This window comes from Corvus brachyrhynchos, unplaced genomic scaffold (genome assembly GCF_000691975.1).
Source record: "Corvus brachyrhynchos isolate BGI_N302 unplaced genomic scaffold, ASM69197v1 scaffold148, whole genome shotgun sequence".
In the NCBI taxonomy this organism is placed as follows: domain Eukaryota; kingdom Metazoa; phylum Chordata; class Aves; order Passeriformes; family Corvidae; genus Corvus; species Corvus brachyrhynchos.
Window position 1 is genome coordinate 1,984,446 of NW_008239785.1, and position 16,307 is coordinate 2,000,752.

The window sequence follows — 16,307 nt, forward strand, 5'->3', positions numbered from 1 at the left end:
TAAACAGCAGTACGTCAATAAGCAGCTCTAATTAAAGGTGTTAATAGCACTGGGAGCTGGGGGAAAGCGAATCGAGGCAGGAGGGAGAGCAGTTGGCAATCTGAGGAGAGCGAGGGGAGGAGCTGGGAGACCTGGGATGCTCAGGACTTTCCCCTTCTGCCTTGGGGAGCTTGGCACGCACCCCGCGGGTGGGACAATCAAGCTCCAGGAGCCCCCATGAAATTACCAGGGAAACATCCCCATCCTGATTATCCTGAATAATTTATGCAGATGCTGTCATGCATTCATATTTTATGGAAGTCTTGCAAAGCCGTGGATATTCACAACCGTTCGCTCCCTTCTAGAAATCTCCATCTGTGAGGGGTGCTGGGAGCCGGAGTGGGAATTACACCTGGGGGACCTCAGCTCCCTGTGGCACTGGGGACAGGGCACGGAGCTGATCAGGGCAGCCACATTCCCAAGGCTGGGTTGTGCCCCTCCATGCCAGCATCCATCCCCCAGTAGCTCCTGGGGACAGCCACGCCAGGGCAGAGGGGACAGGGGACACTGGCACAGCAGCACCACTCCCACCATGACACCACTCCTGCACCTACCAGCCTTCCCCAGCCCTGATTCCCCAAAGCAAAGAGGCTCTGTGGCCCCATGGAAGGACTTGGGAAAGGGTCAGCTCCCACAGCACCATTCCCTGTGCCCAGGAAGCTGCCACACAGCGATGCTGAGCAGGACAAATGGGCAGGAGCTGCTCCCAGGGGTCCCTTTAGCCCCTGATGGGTGGGATGCAGACGGGGGCAGAGGGGACCCCTGCCCTGCCACTGCATGGGCACTCCTGCCAGCTCCAGCACTTCCAGAGCTTTCCCAGCGGCTGTCTCCCTGGAAACTGGAAGAAGGAAAGGGCATTGCTTCCCTTCAGGAAAGGTGGGTGGACAAGCTGTGCAGCAGTTCCTTCCAAAAAGGGGGATGGATGGAAGGCTGTGGCTCCTCTGCTGCCCAGCTCCAGCTGTGTCAGGCAGGATCCTTCCTTCCCAGGGATCCTCCACGGATCACTGCACAACCCAGACCTTGCCAGTGCTCCACATCTCCATCTGCTTTGGGGTCAGGACGACTCAGCACCTGGACCCAAGGCCACATGGGGGAGGTGACAGTCACTGCAGGAGAAGCAAAGGACTTTGTGGAGAGCCAACAGAGCAGGAGGAAGAAGGAGCAGGTGGTGGACAGGGAGGAGGAGAACAGATGGGAGTAAGGGGAAAACTTGAGGAAACCAAGAAGAGGTGCTCAGAGCATGCTGGAGAAGGATGTGGCCTCAGGGGAGCCTGCCAGGACCCAGCAGAGCAGAAAGTCAACGATATTAAAACAAAGACACTGGATATTTTCATTCCCTGCAGCTCCTGCTCCGCAGAGGAGAGTGAGGATGTCTGAAACGCAGGCAGAAATTAAACCAGAGGCACTTCAGTCTGCTTGTTCGGCCTGTAAAACATCTGGGGAGAGAGCAGGGACATGGCTTAGAGAGGGCAGAAAGGACTGGCACAGGTCCCCAACCAGCCCCTGTGTCACACCCCCCCACACTCTGGTTCTGCTGTTTGCTTCCCCTTCGGGGACACCCCAGGAACCCTCTGCTCCAGCCCAGCTGCCTCTGCCTGCAGCAACTCCCATCCATTTCAATTAGTGAACCTGCCCCAAAAACGGAGCAGAGGCCTCAGCTCCTTGCGAGCAGAGAGGGGGGACACAGCTCAGGGCAGCCACTCTGAGCCTCATCCATCACACACTGACCACGGGCATGTCCAGCCTCCCCACGCCGGGCACGGCACGAGCAGCACCCCAGCACCAGCAGCTCAATCAGGGTTGGCCTCTGCCAGCAGCATCTCCCAGCCCAGGGAAGGAGCAGGCTGAGGATCCAAAGGCAGGCAGGAGCCTGGGGACTCACCCGGAGCCAAATTTCCTCCAGGAGCTCGCATCAAGCTCAGTTAGAGCACTGGTGATTTATTAGGAGAGCTACGCCTGGGAGCAGCTGTGAGGCTGCAGAACAGGCATCTGCTGCACCAGGGAGCAGCACAAGGAGATTTTGGGGGCAGAAGCTGCTGGTTTAGCTCTGGGTGTTCAGCACAGGGTCACCCTCAGGGCTGGCTGGGGCAGCAGAGATGCAAAGGAGGCTCCAAGCCCTGCTGGCAGCAAGTTGAGAAACAGGAGGTGGGGAGAGCACAGCTCAGCTCCAAACCCACAAATGAGTGTTTCTTTTTAATCTTTTCCAGGGAAATGCCTTCTCCAGTTTTTGTCTGGAACAGCCAATCAAACCCAAGGAGTTGCATCCAACTGTGAGTGAGGGGAAAAAAGAAATCCAGGTCTGTTAAAAATTATGAAAGACACCTTGACAGTGTCCCTTTAATGTAATTAAAAACCTATTTAAAGGCATGCCAAATGTTTACTAATTAAACAAGCACTTCATTCTGTAGCCATAATGAAAAAAGTAATTGGGATACTTCAAGCAAATCCCAGATTTTTAAAGAAATAATTACTTTATAGAAAATTAGTTACTAAATTAAAACATTCTTTACCTGCTGTTACTTTGGCTCTTTTTCTCATTTTTGTGCAGTTGAATCCTGACATTACCTGGGACAGATTTTTATCCTGGATAATGAGTATTTCAAAGGACTCAGGAAAAAAGAGGACAAGTAGGAAATGCTAGCAGGTGCCCAAATATTACTATGGGGCTGGTGGACAAAGCATGGCATGGTTGGAACAGACTGAAATGCGCCCTCGTGGCTGCAGACCTGGTGCTCTGCTGGCTGATCTCCATCCCAGCACCCCACTGCTGCTCCAGTGCTGCCACTGAGGCAAACCAGGGCCACCAGCTCGGGTACAAACATGGGCCAGCCCCCTGAGCCCCACTGCCATGCTGCTCATGGAGTGAACTCATCCCCTGAGGGGAGAGAGGTGGTGTTTGCCATCCTTGGAGATGCCTAAAATCCAGCTGGAATAGTCCTGGCACACCTGCTGGTGGAGGCCTTGCTTGAGCAGGAGGTGGGACCAGACAACCTTTCCAACCTCAGCCCCTCTGGGATGCTGTGATGACCAGAGGAGAAGGAAGGATGGTGTTGTAGGGCCACACCACAGCCCTGCCTGCAAATCTGAGCTCCACACTCAGGTGCCATCGAGCAGCCAGGTCATATCTTTGTGCCCTCCTTGCAAAGAAGGGTCCCTGGCTTAGCTCACGGATTCCTCCGAGGCAGAGCTGTCCCCCTGGTGACCACCCACAGACCTGACACACGTCCTAAGGCTTCCCAGATGCTGCCAGTGCTCCAGTGTGAACAGGTCTGAGGCCAGTGTCCAAGGACAGGTATCATGGGACTCTGCACAACATGGTCTGGTGGAAGTGTCCCTGCCCTTGCAGGGGCTGGATGAGATGATCCTTAAGGTCCCTTCCAACCCGAACTGTTCTGTGATTGAGAGGCAGGGGGAGGGAAACCAAGCACTCCCAACCTGTGTCAGTAACAAACACCCATCACAAGAGGTTCTTTCTGTCTCCTCCTCCTCCTGCAGACTCTCTCCCACGCAATCCTGGCCAAGCCAAGGCTCTCATTTCCATACCAGAGCACGCAGCACTAAATTTAACATGGCTCCATGAACCACCCAGCTCTTGTTTCCCAGCCAAGGTGTGCTTGCCTCAGCTTGTCAGCTTTACCTGGCTCTTCCCGAGGGCAGGCACGGGCTCTGAGCACGAGCCCACTAATCTGAGGTGACACCAGGCTGAATGCAGAGAGAGGCAGCGAAGGCACACGGTGACCAAACATCTGTGCAGGAGGCAGCAGGGGCTGGCTCCCAGTTGTGGGGCTTGCAGGGGCCTGGGACAGCAGATGGAGAGTCTGATTGCATTTGCTGATAATGGATTAGGAGGCTTTTCTTGGATCTCCACTTTCTCCTGGTTAGCCAGTTCCTTGAGGGGCTCTGCAGGGAGGTGTTACAAGAGATTTATTAACAAGATGAACTGCAATGCCAGGAAAAGCTACTCCTGAAAAATGCACTTTCCATCTCACGTGTGCACAGGCTGAAACCCACCCCATGTGAAAGCACTCAGCATCCTTCCTCCTCTGGCAGATCTGCTCCTTCCCTCCCAGCTGCTGTTTCACCAGAGCAATGGGAAAATGCTGCTGTGCCTCCTCAGCCACCCAACAGCCTCCAAAACATCCTTATGGGCCAACAACAGCAAATGTAAGTGCCTTAAAAGCAAGGCAAAAGAGCCAGCTTGTCCTCAGCATCCCCAGCATTGTCACTGCCTTTCCCCAGGGCCAAACTCCTCTTGGCTGCTCTGGCAACAAGGCACAGGCTCTTCCCAGGGCTGGGGGAGAGACAGCAGCTCCAAAGGTGTCCGTGTAAGGGCAAAGATTGGGTTTAACACCCACAGGCAGGTGTTGGGGAGCTGGGTCTGACTGGCAGGGCAGCCTTTGGCACAACTTCTAGAGAGGAGTTGGATGCTCCCCGTTTACCTGACAGCCTCCAAAAATAACTGAGAGCTTCCAGCAGCATCACCTGCTCCCAGCTGTCCTTCAGGACACAGACACACAGTCCCCCCCTGGAGACAAGGCAGATTATTTGGGCTGCCTGAAGCCAGGGGTCACATCTGGAAAGCCCTACCTGGCCCCCAGTGTGTCCATCTGCAGCCTAAAGCAGGGCTGTTCCTGCAGGGATCACTCCCAGCCCAGGGAAGAGCACACTGAAGGTATACACTGCTGGCCAGCAAGTCTGAGTAATCCATTTTTCCCTGTTTTCCCTTGAATCTGATCCACCTCACACTGCCCCAGACATGGGCTGCTTTAGCAACAATCCCACCCTGCAGGTGAGGAAGCCAAAACCCATCCTAAAGCCAGCAAAGGAGCCAGGATTAGAAATCCAAAGCTCAGCTCACCAGACTGACTCACCTGTCCCACACACAGACACAGCCCAAGGTGAACACTGCTGACCCTTTGAGACAGAGGTGGCCACAGCTCCCTGCCAAGCAGGAGCTACACGGGAAGGAAGGGTGAGGGAAAAAGAGATGAAGTGAAGGGGGAGGCAGACAAGAAGCAGGGAAAGTGAAGAGAAGAGAGAGAGGAAAGCAGGTGAGCACAGGGGTACAGGAACAGGAGTCTCCTGGTGCATGGTTAAGATTATGCTTCACTACAAGTGAGATAAATTGGCTTTTTCTGAAAGGAAGGATACAGAGCACACCCTCACCATGTGTGGGAGCCTGACAGCACCTCAGAACCAATGTTCAGGGAGAGCTGAGAGAGTCACCAAGTGCCAGGTCAAATCAGAGTGGTTGTGCTGCCTTTCAGCAGCTCCCTGAGAATTAACCCCTTATCTTGTAACCTTATCCCCCTGAGGAGTGGTGTTGGACTGTCTGGTCCCTGAATGCCATTGCAAAGCCCCAGCACGGGTAATCCCCAGGGACAGAGCCCAACAAGCCCTGGATCTCCATCAGCTCATGGGATATCTGCAACAAATGAGGCTGCAGGTGGAGGAGTTACACCCGGGCTGCACAGGAACTATTCCTGCGCCTGCCATCAGACCCAAGGATGAAAAATGAATTCAGCAACTAAACCACAATTCATCTCAGCTGGCTGAGGGCTGCCTTTGCAGCCAGGATCCAGGCACAGGCACCACTTAGCCTGGCCAATTTCCCGTGTTGATGCTTCACCCGAGACCCTGGCAGGACAGAGCCATTAATTACAGAGGCTGGAATTGTCTCTCCTGTAGATAAGGGGGAACCAAATGCAGGTCAGGAGCTGTATGTGCCCAACAGGGGAAGGAACTCTGCCAGCAAGTGCTGCTAAATCCAGTCTTTGCTGGGATCACACGAGTGCTGCGTGCTCAGCCAACCCAGCCACAGGTCCGGCTTGGTGGGTGGAACACAATTCCTCGGGGAGCAGAGCTGCTGCCATGCTCAGGATTTAATTGCCAGGTGTAGCCAGTGAGAAGCGGGTTCCCTGCTCTCCCCAGGCTCCTCGGAGCCGCTGATCCCCACCCACTCAGCTGCAGGTGCTTTGCAAAGGAGGTCAGGAGCTGCCAGAGGCTCTGTGCCCACGGTCAGGCAGCAGCCACAGGGACAGGACTGTCCCACTGTGCAGCTGGGACATCCCCAAGCAGGGCAGGCAGCTGGGACCTCACCTCCTACATCCAAGGCCCAGCAGGGCCCCTGTAACTCCCTTGCTCCTGAGCTGGCTGTGCCATCACACTGGGAGGGTTGAGGGGACACAGAGGTCACACACAATAACCCCAGCCAGGCTTCTGATGATTCACTTAAACACAAAAATAGCACAAAGTGCTTCGTGTTCCACCCAGTATCCTCAGAGGAGAATGCTTAGGAGATTCACCTTCCTGAACCAGCAGGATGAAGCTGCCACACCACAAAGAGAGGAATTTTCCAGGATGAGCCTCATCCTCAAATGCCCCACCAGACCAGTATCCTGCCTACCCATCCCCTTCCAGCTGGCCATGAACTTCCCACCAATGCCACAACATCTCTCCATCCTTTCCTGTGTTGCTCTTACACTTCCCCCCTCCAAACCTCTCTCCTCCACAGCTGGGAGGATTTGCACTGAAATCCAGTCCTTGCCAGCAGAGAGGAGATCAGCCCCACACCTGTCCCAGCTCCTCCCTTGATTTCCCACTCGAGCTGACCCCGAATCCAGGACCTGGAGTCTCCACAGCCATTCAAAGAGGGACAGCAGCTCCTGCTGGCTCTTGGCTGGAGCAAGGAGTTACCTTTACACCGCTGGGTGCTGATGCAGCTGCATTTGTTGGTTTACTCACCAAAGAGGGTCCAGCTCCTCTCCCAGCCCAGCAGCAATTCCTGGTTTGTGTCCTGGGACAGCAGAACAGGGCTGTTCACACTTAGTGCCTCAAAGCAAACAACATCACTTCGTACCCCTCCTTTTGCTCCGTACAAAACACACTACAGAGGACTCAATTATAGACTAAACCCATCTTCCATCTGTGCTGTGCCACACCAAACAACTTATTAACGAAGAACAATTATAATTATTGACGCAGAGGTGACTCCAGAAACGCCACCAGAGCAGCTTGTATTTGGGAGCTGCTGTATCCCACAAAACATCCCATTCTGGGCACTTCAGGAGGATGCAAGGCTCCCTTTGCACACACACAGGACAACCTGCCCTCACTCAAGCCTCTTCCTGGTTTCCAGTACCGAGGAATTGGCTCAAATCCCGCAGCACAAGGTCTAAGAGCCCTTCTGCTATTTCTGTGGTCATTAATTATGACAACTGGGTCTCCATCAGGGTGTTACAAGCTGGAAGGTACAACAGCTAATTAACATTGTGCTCTCGGTCCCCACAACCTCCCAGCTGAGCCACAGCTCTGCCAAAAGACTTGCTGGAGAGAAGGCAAGGGGAGGGAGGGAAAAAATATAAAGAAAGACAGAAAATCATCTTGGCTCCCAGCCCAAACCTTTCTCTTTTTAAGATGCATTTCAAGAATCTCGTGGCTGGTAACCTCGCCGAGTTACAAGGGAGGCTGCTTGTCAAGAGCTGACCTGAGCTGGATTTAATTGGGAGCCAGTTGGAGCGAGATCCAAAGGGCACCTTGGGGAGTAGCAGAGGATGGGAACAGCCACCACACGAGCAGAGAGCACCCTCTGCAGCTGCAGCCAGAGCCTGGACCTGCAGTGGGCTCTGGGCTTGGGCTGGAGAGCCCCGGGCTGTTCACAGCTCCAAGCAGCTCCCAGGACAGTGGTGCTGACTGGGGATTTGCAAACTGGATTAGCTGGGAGCAACCAGCTGCTAATCCCAGCTCCTCCTCTGAGGCTGCCTGTTGCCTTAGGCACAACCACTGCCTTTCTGCTTCAAAATTCTCCGGTTCTGCAATATTTATCTCCTGCACAAAGTTGGGGGTTGTTTTGTTGGTTTTTTTTTTTTTGAGGAAGGAATATATTAATAGAGGAAAACCAAATCAAATATTCTCCAGCAGTACTTCCCAGTAGAAAATATTGACCGGTTTCCACATCTAAGTATTATCAACATCCTAAGACTTTAATTCCACGAGAAACAAAACAAGTCCATTTGAGACTTTCAGTCAATGACTTGGGAACATCATCATTCTTACTAAATATATCCCCTCAGGAAAATATTGACCATCAAACTGCACTTTCAGCTGGTTAAAACTACCCAGGGCATTCCCACTCCTTCATTCCACAACCTGAGCATCTGCCACCTTAACAACTTCATCACCAGCTGAAAAGAAGTTTAATTTTTAATGGAGCAACATGACCTTTCTCTCTCCTCCAAATGAAGTGACACATGCTCACACAGAGGAAAACCAAACCACACCACGACACGCTGTGAGTTCAAAAGGCAGTGAAGGCACAGAGAGCTCTTTCTGTGCTCTGCACAAGGCTGGCTCACAGGTTCATCTGCACAGACAAGCAGAACCCGAGCTCTGCTGATCCCTCGGTGTTGCTACCTATCAACACATCATCATTCCAGAACTCCTGGCTGCCTGAATATGAAAAATAATCCTCTTGTTTTCCTCCTACATATTTTAGCACTCCCCTCTGCTTCCCACCTGGCTTCTTACCAACCTCTCCTGACCACATGTTGTTACAGCCTTTGGCTCCCTCACAAACTGAAATCTTTGGCTTTGATCCTGCAGAGAATCCAGACCCACAGTGGGGGTGAGCTATTGTTGGAAAGCCAAGAAAGACCATGTATATATATATTTTTTTTCCCCCACAGTTCAGACTGGGGTGTGTGAAACTGCCCAGTTTATGGCCTGGGAACCCTTTCACCAGCCCAGTCACCAATGCCAAGCAAAACCTCCCCTGCCTGGTGAAAGAAAAAGCTCACAGTGGATAAAAAAAGGATCTGGTTGTCTGTGGCCTTGTGTCAGCCCCAGGAATGCATCCATCAGCCTGGAGTGCTGCAGCAGACCCACTGGGTTCCCCAAGCACACCTGGTGACCAAGGCAGGTTGAGCTGCCCAACACTGGGAGCAGCACAAGTGACAGCTCTGCCAGGCGAGGCAGTGCCAGCCCCAGCGAGGGCACAGGCCCACAGTACCCAAACAAGCACTTTCACTATCAGCATGGCAAACACACCAGGATGTCCCTCGGCACAAAGGTGTTTTATCCAAGAAGGAAGAACATGAACTTTTCAGTCTGGAAGCATCTTCAAGCCATCCTCCCCTCACAATCCCTGCCACCGGTGGTTTATTTGTTTGCTGCACAACATCATAAACATTTTTACCAGCTAGCAAACTTAAAATGCAATTGCTTCCAAGTGAAGCCCAGTGTGCATAATGCCCTCTCCTTCCTTTGGAGTCATTTTTCCTCCTGTGTCTATGGAATCAGGAGCGTGGGCAGGCGCAGTCCCACGCGGGTCCCGCTGAACGCCTGCGGGTGCTGAGCCCTGTCCCTGCCTCTCCCTGCGAAGGGCAGCGCTTCGTGTCTCACTGCCACGTCTGAGAACCAGCAGAATTAAGCTCTTGTGAAGTATAATTATGATAATTATTCATAAATGTCGTCGAGATGTGCCTGTGATCGCTGCTCTCTTTCACTTTGCAGTGGGGTAAGGGTGGCAGATGAATGCAAGCGCTGGAATATTCATTTTTCAGGCTCACTCGTGCCCTATTTTCTCCAGAATTTCCAATTACAGCACAAGTGCCTGTTGAATGCCAGCCCTGCAGGGGAGGAAAAGCAGCCACTTCCATGGCTGGGTCACCTCCACACAGAGAAAACACCGAAATGGAAGCACCAGTTGGACGTGTTGGGTTTGCCCTGTGTGGAGCCGAGCACAGGAACACACCACAGCAGCCATTTCTATCCTATACAGATATTTTACAGGAATAGGTATCATGGGAAGAAAGGCAGTTTAAGAAGTTTGGCCTGCAAGTTTTAGATGTGTACTTGGAGAAATTCCAGCGAGGGGAAAGGCTGAGCACTCACTGCCATCCTCCACATGCACTTTGCTCCATCACAGTGGGAACAGGGCAGGGACACTTCAGCAGCTTCTGATTCTCTCCACTGCCTCTGTTTTCAGCCCCCAACACCCAATCCCATGGCTGGAGCATCCAACAGAGGAAATACCTCCTTAGCACCATCACTCAGCTCTGGAGCTGTGAAACAAATGCTTTGTCAGTCACAATTTGGTGAGCACAAAGCAAATAATGATGTATGGTGGCGAAGCTCCTTTCAACAGCTGATTACACAGATAATAACCTATTCGGTTTTAGGTGGTTTAGGGTTTTTTAAACAGATTAATAATCATAAACTCAGAAGGTCAGGCATTAGCACAAGATGAGTGGCTCTGACAACAAGCACTGCGTTTACAAAGGATGCTTAATTGAAGCTAATTTCACTAGGTGACCTTAAACAGCAATTTCCTTTTCATATGACAGAATGACAGATTTTTTTTTTTAAATTTTATTTAAGGCACAAACCTTCTATTTTTCCCTCCCTTCATGATTAACTTTGAAGTGCAAACTCCTGAACGTCCTTTTATCCAAGACTCAAAAGGCTGTGCACAGCAAAAGTTAACCTGCAAGGTTCTTTTCTATTTGTTCACATAAAGGATTGTGCAGTCAGGTATTGAATACAAATTCTTTCCCTCGGAAATCAGAATGCCAAGGCCATCCAAAGATCCCACTGGTGAAACCACAGTGGATTTTGACGAATCTTCAAATTACTGAATCTCAAGGAAAAACTTGCAGCAGGCAGAATTCATCTGTACTGGCCTCCTCCTTGTTACCTTCCCTGAGCACCTTCACCTCTGCAATTGTATTATTTCATGTATTATCCAGCCAAATGAGAGGCAGCAGAGCTGTTCCCTGCTGCTCCCTCCATTCCCGGCAGTTGCAGGATGGAGCCTGCACTGAATCCTGACTTTTACCCTGGACAAAGCCCTGCACAGCCACATTTAATTTCAGATAAGCAGGACCCGAGTACTCCGCGACTCCGATCGATTTTGTGGAGTCTTTCAGACAAGAGCACTTGTGTTAGGAGGAAAGTAACTGAAATCGTGGGAAAGGATACTGGAAAAGGAAACTAACAACAAAAACAAGCCCCAAACCAACATTCAGACATGTTCTACTCTTAACAACAGCATCTGTTTCCTTAAGATGGGCTCTCCATCAGGGCAAGGGAACAGGCTAAGGCTGAAGCAGCCACTGATTTCCCCAAGACGCTTCACTGGTGCGTGTCTACACCAGAATGAAGCATTTCCCAAGGACTCCTCAGCACTAAACCGAACACTTCTGTGTCCCTAAGCAGGCTCTAACAAAGCACTTCCAAGAGCCATCAGTTCCGACTGTGCCTCCCTCTCCCAAAGCCTCGGGCACGACTGTTTACAACAGTGACAAGAACAATTCCGACAACTTAACGAGCCTATTAACAAAAACAATGTCTGTAATTCGCTTTTATTTGCGTGGTTGTGACCATGAGAAGAGGCAGTACACTCACTTGAAATCAGCGTTTCCATTAAGGATAATCATTGTGGGAGCCTGCTCTCAATTACCACCAATTCCAACGCAAGGACACCTTTTATTAAGGTAAAAAAAGGTTTCAATCATTTAGACTCCTGCACGGCGTCAAAATGTAAACAAAACAGAAAGGAGAGCTTGGAGGAAGACTTCTAACAGCAGAGATAACCAACTTAACAGAGGCAGTATGAACTAAACAGAAATCTCGATTTCCAATGCACAAACTCAGCTGAACAAAGCACCCCCTTCATGTGCCCACTGAGACTAATTCTCTCTTCCAGATTTGCTCTTTATTGCATTTTAAGGACCTTTTCCCCACTCTTATTGGTGCTTCTCTGTGGTACTAACACAACCTCTGAAACTAAATTTATCAAGGCACCATTCTGAATTTATCCATGAAAATCACAACAGTCTCAATCTTGCTTTTGGACCAGCACGGTCATATCAGAAGGGCAAGGTCCTTGTAAAGGAGCAAACTTCCCAGTTCAGCTCCATCTCTAAATTATCCCATCTTTTATTATTTTTGCCTGCACGTTAGACAGAGATCATGGAAAACGTGGTATTAACTGCTGCTGCCATTCAATTAACATTAGTGGGGCTACAAAGAAAACAGAGGTGTGGCTAAAGCCTTCAAACACACATTTCACCAGGAAAATTAATGGTTGTGGTTGTAAGGTCATGCCTTCACTGACACACATGCACACTTTGGGTCCAGGGTGGGTATTGTGGCTCCTGGCATGATGCTGAACATTGCATTTCCTATTTATACTGACAGCCAACAGTGTTTGCCCTAACATACAGCATTTAGGGTTCTGTTCACACATCCCTCTGCGCATTAATTACTGGCACTTAGGCTGGAGTCCAGGGAACCACATTCCTCATCTGAAGTAAGCTTGTGGAATTCCAAGGAAGTCCAGAGGTCAGTCTGCTTAACTGGCACATGGTCCTGAATTTATGGCCTTCTACATTTAAATTATTTTCCATAAAGTCACAGCAAACCCCACCAGGAAGTTCTCTGTCCAGTATACTTTAAAATGGTCACAAACATTCAAAGAAGTTACCAGCACAAGACTTCTTGTTTTTCACAGCTGTACCACAGGAGGGTTTCTGCTAAGATAGGGACCTTGGTTAAGGATTTTTGGGGGTTCTGGTTGTTTGGGATTTTTTTTTTTTAATATCCCTTAAGAGTTTAGCAGTACCTGCAGAAAATTATAGATTTGAAGTATTTAAAAAAAAACTATAAATGGTTCTTTTCCTTATCTCAGCTCGCTAACATAGATTGTACCTAATGAAATTAACACAACAGAAGTAAAACCACATCATTAATTATGAACAAAGGCTACAGCTGTAGAAATTCTCCATGCATCCATGTATCAAAATGAAAACCAACTGGCAAGACAAAATAGAGATATGTTTATATGAGATTCATTAAAGACACTTTTTAGCAGTTTATTTGGCACTCAATTGTCAAGAAAATCAGTTTTCATTTCCTGTTTAGCATTTGTTTGAAAAACTTGAGGACGTGATATGTCAAGATATTAAACCTCAGTAACACCTTAAAAGAATGAGGGGGAAAAAATGAAAGAGGACTTTTTAATAAACCAAAGCAAGCTAATGTATAATTTTGCATATAAAGATGAAATCTCTAATACAAAACAAAGCCACAGATAAAGCAAAAGCTTTTTTTTTCCAATGCCACTTAATTTAACAGTGAGCTCCCAATTCAGATTAACATGAAACTGTTCAAAGGCCACTGAGGTGAAATGAAGGAGGTGCAGCCTCGTGGTTGGTAAATGATGATTAACAGATTAAGAGATGGAATCATAAATGGATGTCAGTGTTACTGTTCTTTATCTTGCTACACCAAAAATTTCAACCAAATTAACAACTGTATATATTGGAGAGGATTTTTCACCTCTTGGCAAATCAAAAAAATATTTCACTAAGTGAAAAGCAATCATCTGTCAGCAGCAGCCAGAGTAACTGAGGCCTCTCTCTTCAGATCAAATGTCAAAAGCAATACTTACACAGTTAATAGTAATAAAGAATAGCTATCCATGATGCAGCTTGGAGATTGTCACGATTTCTTGTAGAACTTGTCACAGAGCAATAATACTTCCCTTTAATGACCCTATAAATAGTTCTGAGCAGCCTTCTAAGATTATCTGATACTGAGGCAGACCAGAAGAGAGAAAAAGAAAAAAAACCAAAGCATCAGATTCACAGAGGTACTGAAAACCCACAAGTCCTTATTCATTAGTATCCCTCTAAGTTTGTTTCAAAGTGCCTTTTGAAACTACATAAACGTAGCACTTTTCATTTCTAATAGAATAGTTCATATAATTCTTATGTGGCAAATGAACATCACAGAAGTTCATCATTAAAAGGGATCAATTTAAAAAGCAACCTCATGAGAGCCTAACCTACTTACAACTAAATGGCATTGTTTAAAATGCACTCATAAGTTACTCATCATCACAAGACCCAAGAATCATTTTTTCACCCAAATATACTGAAAGACAAAACTGCTCCTTGTGAATTTTCATGTCTTTCTGCTCTCATTAATGTGATGGGGAAAATAGGGCCCAGAAAGGGTTTAGAGGTAAAAAAAAAAATCAGTAATTCCCTATCTGAAAAAAAAAAAAAGCTTTATCCCTCTTGGTCCTCTGGAGAAAATACAAATGTGTAGCAACAAGAGAATTTTAATCACTGGCAGCATCCTTTAATCCACACCTTTGTAATGCTCAGTATATAAAAACCGTATGCTTCAAATTGCAGGGTAACAGGAGTGGGTGAGAGAGAGACTTTGCAGTGCTGCTGGTGCCATTAATCACATATTGATTGAACACTGAATGCTTTTTCAGGCTGCCTGACAAATTGGAATGGCACTGGTGACCTCTCACTCAAATACACGTTCTGCCTCATTCTCTTTTACATCATTCATTGAATCTCCTGGGAATACCCATAGTCTCTCTCTCCTGCTTGTCCTCACAGATTTCTCTGCTTGCTGGGTGTTCAGGTGCCCTCTCACCCCTCCATCAACACCTTGCTGATCACACAGCAAGAACCTGCCGTGAATTTAAAAATCCCTTTCTCTATCCCTGTAAGAAGATCCCTCTGGGCTCTTTGGCTGTGCACAACGAGGGCTGTGCTCCACGGGAGCTGTGACACTGCTCCTGGAGAGCAAAAGTGACAGCAAATGTCACAGGAGATGCCACCCTCCCTCCCCAGGATTAACCTTGGGAGCTCCTTCACAGTTACAACATGTGGGAGCTACTGACACGTAACCAGCCGAGTCTTTCTAAACTTGTCTTTAAAGATAAAACATTCATATTCTGACTGTGCATAAAAAAGGGTTGGTGAACGGTGCTTTTCTAAAAATAGCTCCATGGAGTGTCTAAAAACACCTTCTCAGTGTTCCATGCCTGTTCTGTGCCCACCAGACAAACATAACTGCAAGTACTTCAGAGTTTTGTGTAGGCAGATAAAGTCAAGGTGAGTCAGTCAGTCACTGCCTGTTACATCACCTATAACAGTTCTGGATTAAAATGTAGTTACTATGCCAGTAACCTTCCTTTCCTATTTGGTGGAGGAAGATTACAGTACATTTTCCCCAAAACAGACTGAATAAAACAATTTAGGACCAGTGTTTCAGGTCATGCAGTAGAATAAACACTGCAGTATTATTCTGACAGTTCACATTCTCGGGCCATTTGTACTTTCTAAAGTTATCTCTGTGCTCCCATCACAGATTTTCATCATTTTATGATGAAAATGCCATTGAACTCAAAAGAACTATTTGGGATTCTGGGAGGGAAGCCATGGATTATGGTCCTCCATGGGTTATGGTCCTTCATGTAGCACTACCCTGAGGAAGGTTCAGCACCTTTCCCAACACAATTCCCAACAGTTCAATTCTGAGATGCTGAGCCAGAAGCTGTTTTCCATCATCAATATTTCACAGGCCTTGGCATCCCATCCTTCAGATGGCCAAGGGTCATTTCTTCAAATTCTGGTAAAATCTATCATGTAACACTATAACCTGATCGACTTCCTTACAAGAAAATTAAAAACACCAAACCCAAAAAAGCCCGAAACAGAAAAAAACCCCAACCAAACAAAAAACCCCATGGATCTGACAACTTAGGCACATGAAATAGATTAATAAACAAATGGTTGGGAAACAAGGAGCTGAGAGATACAGAGTAAGGCAACATTTCCCACAGAAATACTTCCTCACATCTAATTGTTGAAAAATTCAATACCAAATTGATTTCTCAGCTGTGCAGACACGATCTGCAATTCAATCTACCTTATAAAAATATCACTCATTCTATACAGGAATTCCAATGTCTGCAGAACCAGAATATAGGAAAAATAATTTAAGGGACAAACCCCCAAACTAATTCTGTAGTGCACTGTAGAGTGAAATTAGGCAATTACATTCTGAAAGGGACATCTCAGAAGAGAATTGTTCAATACATGGATTCCTGCATTTCCTTCCATTTCCAATACCAGACTTTTAACAACACATATACCACGCTCAGTTGATCCAAGCAAGGAAAAAAAGCCTTTCAAATTTGGCTTTTTTTTTCCCCTCCTGTCTCACATTCAGCTGGACTGAAGTAGCAGCTTCCTCCATCTCAACCTCTGCAGCAACTCGACCTCTTTCACCTTTTCACACTTCCCAAAAATCGTGCCTGTGCTGTTCCTCCTGGCAGAGCAGGCCTGGCACAGGGATCAGATGCTGCTGTAGTCTGAGCCACGGGCAGCCAGGGCTGCTGCTGCTCCCCACTCCACTGTGAAGAAGGTGATTGTTCCAAAGAAGCCCACGATTACCATGAT

At 48.2% G+C, this 16,307-nt stretch overlaps 1 long non-coding RNA gene across 1 annotated transcript; it reads right to left on the bottom strand.

The window, feature by feature from the left end:
* Positions 1-1,059: 1,059 nt before the first annotated feature.
* Positions 1,060-16,293, bottom strand: LOC108448882. Its single transcript, XR_001864953.1, has 2 exons — positions 3,677-16,293; positions 1,060-1,475 (listed from the first exon to the last, which is right to left on the bottom strand). It is a non-coding gene; the product is annotated as an uncharacterized LOC108448882 (long non-coding RNA).
* Positions 16,294-16,307: the final 14 nt, after the last annotated feature.